This window comes from Acipenser ruthenus, chromosome 1 (genome assembly GCF_902713425.1).
Source record: "Acipenser ruthenus chromosome 1, fAciRut3.2 maternal haplotype, whole genome shotgun sequence".
Classification (NCBI taxonomy): Eukaryota; Metazoa; Chordata; class Actinopteri; order Acipenseriformes; family Acipenseridae; genus Acipenser; species Acipenser ruthenus.
In genome coordinates, this window is record NC_081189.1 from 12,461,830 (window position 1) to 12,469,765 (window position 7,936).

A 7,936-nucleotide genomic window follows, 5' to 3' on the forward strand; every position below is an offset into this window, starting at 1 on the left:
AAGGTTTCTCAAGATTGCGGCTTGATACATAACAAACCAGGAATCCAAAAATGTGAATATATTCTGCGTAAAATTAAAATTGTTTACGATGATGTATTATTTTGCCAGCTGTCAAAGCGAGTCTGTTAAGCATGGACTAGATACTGATCATGGCACTATACAGTATATGCTGATAATATTACACACTGTAAATGACTCTGACTAATACTACACTGATTATAAACATCAGTATATCAAATGCACAAGCGCCTGTTAAGAAACTTTAGAACCCACAATGCACCTGACTGGGCTCCTGGAACTTCCTGCCAAATTAATACTATGGGACACATGTGTGGAATGTAAATTTGTCTTGCTTATCTTTAATGATGCAGAAATATAACTTGTCCCTCTTTATTTGAAGGAGACACTATAGAAAAAAATGAAAAATTTAATTAAGAGTTATTGTTAAATTATGGTATATGTCTACCTCCATTACACAATCGCATAATAATATTCAGTAAAAAACCCAAACAGTGATGCAGTGTGGAAGTATTGATGAAAGCAAAAACAGCAGTTGGTTTGTGTTTAACGTTGTGTTCTATGCAGATTAGTCATGTGCTTTTCCAATACACGGTACACTGCTGAAGCACCAAATAAGTAACTGATTCATTGTGTTCTCCCTTACTGGAATAGTGTATTGGGTACAATTTTGTAGTAAATGTAAGCATTGTTTATTCCCCGCTGTTAAGGGATGAATTTTTGTTGTTGTTGTTTAGAAGGCCTCACCCATTGTTTAAATTTAAATATAAATGTGACAGCACTATTCCAAATGCATTGTGTTGCCTTTGCTCCTGTGTTTCTTCAGTTTATACAATACACTGGTATTAAAATAGTATCCCAATGCAATTTTAAATCACTGTCCCTCATAGCCTCTACTGTTCAGCACAGCTTTGGAGTTGGAGCTCTGAGGCATCTAAGGCATCCCTGAATGTTTTTTTTTTTTAATCTTTGTTTTTTATTTTTAATATAGCACCTTTCACAATAAAAATTGCCGCAAAAGTGCTTCACCTGAATACAAACATTGACAAATATTAATAAAAGAATGCAAGAAAAGCAAAAGAAACACATAGAATAGTAAAACAAGGCAGAGAATAAAAGGAACATCATGTTAGCATAACGACACTACATTATAAAAGTGTGTTTTGGATCTTGTTTTAGAAGCAGTGACACTTGGTGCTTCCCTTACAGAGCTAGGCAGACCATTCCAGAGTTTTGGGGCCCTATAACTGAATGCTCTACCATGTGTTTTTTTTTTTTTTTTTTGAAAGCTGCAAAGATGCCTTTCATCCTACTCCACTTCGATTCACCTTTTATATGTCAGCTTTTTTAAAAATCACTCTAAAATAACCTAGTCATGGCTGTACAGATTTGCTTCTATGCATCCTCCGCTCTGGCAAGAATTCAACCCCATGGGCAAAGAACTGTTAGTTCCTAAACTGCTGTTATGATTTTGGTCTTTATGGCTATAGCTTATCCAGATGTGTTTCGTATGTGAGCCTGTCTTTCGCCAAGCATGATTATAGAATTCAAGTGAACACAGACGTGCTATTATGGAACCCAGAAGTCATGTGTTTTAAGAACCACAAAATGAAAAAATACTCTTAGCACACTTGTGGCTATGGACTTCTAAATGAACTTCAAAGAAGTTAGACCTAACTGTTAATCAATCAGGCTGTGTGGAATGTAATGAAGACTGACAACGCAGTTCAGTAATTCATGCTGCATTCAAGGTCAAACAGGTGCCAAATAGTATTCCAAGACTCACCTGCTATGTTTGACAGCAGGGGGACGAAGCATGCAAGAATGCACAACACAGGAGACGAAGTAGAGTTCATTTAAACTTATGGTGGCTTTAGTGTTCTATATGACATGATATGACATATGACCAGCTCATTGATTCCACCATAACTTAGTTTTTTGTTGAAAAATGGCACAGAATACAAGGGCGTATCTGATTTACACTGAAGTATTTCAATATTTTCAGACTTTCTGCCAATACCAAAACACAGTGTTTTAAAACAATGATCATAGCTAACATAATGCCTAGACATGTTAAATACATGTTGCATACATGAAGTATCTCCCCTGATAATTTGATGCCAATTTATTTTGCACCTTTTATTAAATAAACAAAATAGAATGAATGAAGTAAATCTTATTTTCAAAGCTGTCCTGATGGCCTGAAGGTCTAACTATACTATTTCACATTCCTCAGGTAGAACCAACTCTTTTTATTTAGGAAAGTTAGCACCTCACATGAAAAGTAGCTCAGGCTGTGCAACAGATCCAGGAGGCTCTCAAAGGCTTCATAGACCAATTTGTTTTGGTTGAGCAGCACATTAGCAGTTTTTATGGCTTATTCAAATGAGCCAGAAGATGTCAGTCTAGCAAAGACAATCCAGGCTGGCTGCTTAGTCAGATGGAGCGGGAGGTGATGGGATCAAAGCAAACTCCACCCCACCCACTCTTTGTGGAAATGCAGGCTTCTGTGCGCTTTGATTTCTCACCAGCTGTTCACCAGGGTTTATTTTTTCTTCTGCAAGAAAAATGAGAACCTGAACTGCTCTAGACTAGAGCCAGACCAACCTCAGATCCAGACATGGGAAACCTAAACACAGTTAAAGCAAACAGCTGAATCTTTATAGTATTCAAGTATGAATAGCTGCGTGATAATACAAGGTACAGATTTATTGCACAGGCTAGCTCTGTAAAAGATTGTCTTCATGCTAGGTTGCACACAAAAATATATTCCAGTTCATTTGGCCAGTATACCAGGGTTTGATGTGGAGTTTGATATCAACAAGACAGAAGCTGCATTTTGGTGCCAGACTTTTATTAGTCAGTTCTGAAATACCTCCCAAGCATTAGACTATCTGTAGTGCTGAGAGGGTTGATGCATTTCTCGTCTGGCATTAAAAGTATCTTTTTGATGTCAATTGGTAAGTCCTATCTGAAAGACTGCAGCTCTTTAAGTCAATTCTGAGTGTTGGCAGATGGAGTGTGTATAATTCATTCACAGATCAGAGGCAAACCACTATATTGTCCAGAAATAAACATGCTGCCGACTGCGACTTTTAGCATTTTCAGTCATACAGTTCATAACTTCTCCCTTGCACCAAAACCAAGAGTGATGGTGGGATGTGATCTCACTTCACATACATGTCTTTAAACAATGCAAATCAGACTTATGTTTATATTGGATATACCGGTGGCCCCCGAGCATGCAAAGTCAATGTTCAAAAAATGTTAACACATCATTTATTTAAGACAACATTCAAATTTCAGAAAAAACACATTTAAAGCAATCTGGCTATTACCTAATTAATTTAGCTCATAGTGAAATATGGAATGGTTCCAACTGCTGTGCAACAAGTGGCTGCACCTCTTATTACAGCTCTAAACTCAACTTTTGAATAAAATCTGACAATGAGCGTTGTGACCTATAACATAAGAACATAAGAAAGTTTACAAATGAGAGGAGGCCATTCATCCCATCTTGTTCGTTTGGTTGTTAGTAGCTTATTGATCCCAGAATCTCATCAAGCAGCTTCCTGAAGGATCCCAAGGTGTCAGCTTCAACAACATTACTGGGGAGTTGGTTCCAGACCCTCACAATTCTCTGTGTAAAAAAGTGCCTCCTATTTTCTGTTCTGAATGCCCCTTTATCTAATCTCCATTTGTGACCCCTGGTCCTTGTTTCTTTTTTTCAGATCAAAGAAGTCCCCTGGGTTGACACTGTCTATACCTTTTAGGATTTTGAATGTTTGAATCAGATCACCGCGTAGTCTTCTTTGTTCAAGACTGAATAGATTCAATTATTTTAGCCTGTCTGCATACGACATGCCTTTTAAACCCGGGATAATTCTGGTTGCTCTTCTTTGCACTCTTTCTAGAGCAGCAATATCCTTTTTGTGACGAGGTGACCAGAACTGAACACAATATTCTAGGTGAGGTCTTACTAAAGCATTGTAGAGTTTTAACATTACTTCCCTTGATTTAAATTAATCACTTCTCACAATATATCCAAGCATCTTGTGAGAAGTAGTATCCTACTGGAATTATGAAGTTATGTCACGCTTACTATGAATATGTTCTGACAAAAATGATAACAGCTGACTTACACAACAAGATCCCCAGGTATGGGCAATGTATGTGCCCCAGACTTTGTAGCGCAGTAGATTTAATAATTCATATACACTCATGTATACATAGTAACTGCAGCAAATCATTATAGATGATGTGAAGGATCCATTCAGCTGTCACTTTATGTAATGCATAGTGCACCAGTTAACCAGTCAGGCATTATGATTAAAACTAAAATCTCTATTGCTATTTAGCTAACAGCTGTGCAAATGTTTAAGCTGGCCAACATAAGGTGCATCCTTTAGACGTGGAGGCTGGGTAGTGTCAGCAATGTTAAATATCTTACCAGTGGTTCCCAGACTTTTGGATATACAGTGGTTGTTTCTTAGGTGCAGGAAAATAGGCGGTGATCAGCTTATGGAGGAAAATTTCAATTGCCACCACACACCTGTTGTCACCTTGGTTTATTATGTCAAGTCCAGAAAGAATGGGTGCAAATCCGACCTGTGTTGCATGAAATATTTAAATACCCGTTGTGAGAAATCAGCAGTCCCCCCGCCCGTTGTGAGCATTTATTGAAAACAATTTTTAATATATGTTTAAAAATGTAAATAAGTGTTTTATGTACCTAAAACATTTGTTAATATGTGTTATTGTCTTTTGCAAAATGGACAATAAAGATCATGTTGTGGTAAGTTTGGCAAGTCTCTTTATTACGTATCATTTGATAAACTGACTGGAAATGTGCTGTTTTTATAGCAATGCCAAAACAAACGTTTTATTCAGGTCAAGTCGGTAGGATACTTCCAGTGTAAAAAGCAAAACGATTGATGTGTTAGTCGTACCTATTATACATTACTTCCACTGCTAACAGATTTGAATGACTGAAAGTAGATAGTAAGCAGCTTACTGCAGCTTATACAGATAAGACTTCAAGCCACCAAATTACTATTTATAAAGTCCTTTCTTTTTCCTGCTCCAGTTTGAAAGCCCTTTTTTCTAATTTAACATTTTTCATTTTTTGAGCAAGAGAGTCATTATATTGCTTGTATATTTATAACACATTAATACTTCAGACCTGTGGATTATTGTCATGTGATTGTTATTCACATAGCTCGGGGCCACAACCAACGTACCAGCTGGGAGTGAGAAGCAAGCGTTTCATTTACTCTTTAACACTCACCCGCATCATGGTCAAGTCATTAGACTGCAGTGTCTTTCCATTTCTGCGATGGAAGTTTTGAATAATGTATCAAGAGATCGATTTCTTTCTTTCTTTTTTACTGAAATGAATACTCCTGCAAGTTACTGGACAAAGGCTGGCAGGATTCGTCAAATCTTCCCCTCAAAGTTCAGTAAACTCAACACAATCCTGACCTAAACCTAAATAGCCCTTTTAATGTTAAATTACATGGTATTACATAAGGTGTAGAGGTTATCAAGCAAGTGATTGGTCATGCATGAGCAGGTTGAGTAGCTGGATATGGGTTCAATGTTGGAGGAGCCATAGTATATTTATTAATAATAACATTTAAACTATCAAACTTATGTTTTAGTGTTTTGCAATATCATTAGATTGTTCATTACAGAAAAAGTACATATTGAAAATCTGTATTGGCAATACACTATATATATATATATATACAGTGCCTTGCAAAAGTATTCAGACCCCTGACCAATTCTCTCATATTACTGAATTACAAATGGTACATTGAAATTTCATTCTGTTTGCTATTTTATTTTAAAACACTGAAACTCAAAATCAATTATTGTAAGGTGACACTGGTTTTATGTTGGGAAATATTTTTAAGAAAAATAAAAAACTGAAATATCTTGCTTGCATAAGTATTCAACCCCTGTGCTGTGGAAGCTCCCAGTTTACACCGATGAAAGAAATTGCCCTAACGAGGACACAATTACCTTACAACCTCCACCTGTGAACCATTAAAGTTGCTGTCACATTTTCTGGATAAAAACCCCACTGTTGAAGGGTCATTGGTCAGGCTGTGAATCTGAAGGAAAATGAAGACCAAAGAGCATTCTACAGAAGTTAGAGATAAAGCAATATAAATGCATAGATTAGGGAAAGGGTACAAAATAATATCAAGTGTTTGGATATCCCAGGCAGCACAGTTGGATCAATAATCAGGAAGTGGAAGCTACATCACACCACCCAGGCATTGCCAAGAAAAGGCCGTCCCTCAAAACTCAGCGCTCAAACAAGAAGGAGACTTGTGAGAGAAGCCACAGAGAGGCCAACAATCATTTTGAAGGAGCTACAGAGTTCATTGGCTGGGAGTGGAGTAATGGTGCACCAGTCAACCATATCAAGAGCTCTGCATAACACTGGCCTGTATGGGAGGGTGGCAAGAAAGAAGCCGTTACTCAAAAAGTACCATCTGAAAGCACGTCTGGAGTTTGCCAGAAAGCATGAGAGTGACCCAGCTGCGATGTGGGAAAAGGTTTTGTGGTCAGATGAGACCAAGATAGAGCTTTTTGGCCAAAACTCAAAGCGCTATGTGTGGCGCAAACCTAACACTGCCCTTTCTCAAGACACACCATCCCTACAGTGAAGTATGGTGGTGGCAGCATCATGCTGTGGGGATGCTTCTCATCAGCAGTGACTGGGCATCTTGTTAAAATTGAAGGAAGAATGGATGGAGCAAAATACAGGGAAATACTGCAAGAGAACCTGTTTCAGTCTGCTAAAAAACTGAAGCTTAGGAGGAAATTCACCTTTCAGCAGGACAATGATCCCAAGCACAAGGCCAAAGCAACATTGGAGTGGCTCAAGAACAAAAAGGTGAATGTCCTACAGTGGCCCAGTCAAAGTCCTGATCTCAATCCCATTGAGAATCTGTGGCACTATTTGAAAATTGCGGTCCACATGCGTCGTCCAACCAACCTGAACAAGCTGGAGCAAATCTGCCAAGAAGAATGGGCCAAAATCACTCCGACACTGTGTGCAAAGCTGGTACATACTTACCCCAAAAGACTTAAAGCTGTTATTGCAGCGAAAGGTGGCTCTACCAAATATTAATGTGTGGGGGTTGAATACTTATGCAAGCAAGATATTTCAGTTTTTTATTTTTCTTAAAAATATTTCCCAACATAAAACCAATGTCACCTTTCAATAATTGATTTTGAGTTTCAGTGTTTTAAAATAAAATATCAAACAGAACGAAATTTCAATGTACCATTTGTAATTCAGTAATATGAGAGAATTGGTCAGGGGTCTGAATACTTTTGCAAGGCACTGTATATACACTATATATATATATATATATAGATGGGCTTCAGTGAGTTAGAGGAAAGTAATTCATCTAGAGTTTCTGTGACGTCATAAATTACGAGACCGAAGGTCAAGTAATTTAAACTGTCACAGAAACCCGAGATGGAATTGTTTTCCTGTAACTCACTGAAGAGGCCCATCTATTATTTTTTATAATACATGGATACCCCTTGTATATATGTTGAAATAGAAACAGAGTAATGTTTTTGCAACCCTTTAATCCTTTATCACAAATAAAAGGGGAATCTGATGCATGGTGCCATTTTCAGGTATATAACAGTATTTTGCTTTTAGATGAAAACTGAAATGGAATTGTTTTGTGTTTTCACTTCACTTATTCTCACAAGATGCATGGCTAACAAACAGAAATGACAGTTTAGAGAAGCTGCCTGAATAATATGGGGACTGGTGTTGATCGATAAGTAGGGGAACTTCCATTTGCACTTGACACCAGATCTCAGTCTGTGTTTTCCAACACAGTCATTAACTCCACAGGCAGAATGCTACCAGTACTGCATATAA

The 7,936-nt window shown here is 37.6% G+C and overlaps 1 protein-coding gene across 1 annotated transcript in view; it reads left to right on the top strand.

Annotated features, from left to right (window-relative positions):
• Positions 1-7,936, top strand: part of LOC117403557 (ras-GEF domain-containing family member 1B) — a 138,693-nt gene that overhangs the window by 34,819 nt on the left and 95,938 nt on the right. The gene's annotated exons all lie outside the window — the stretch shown is intronic.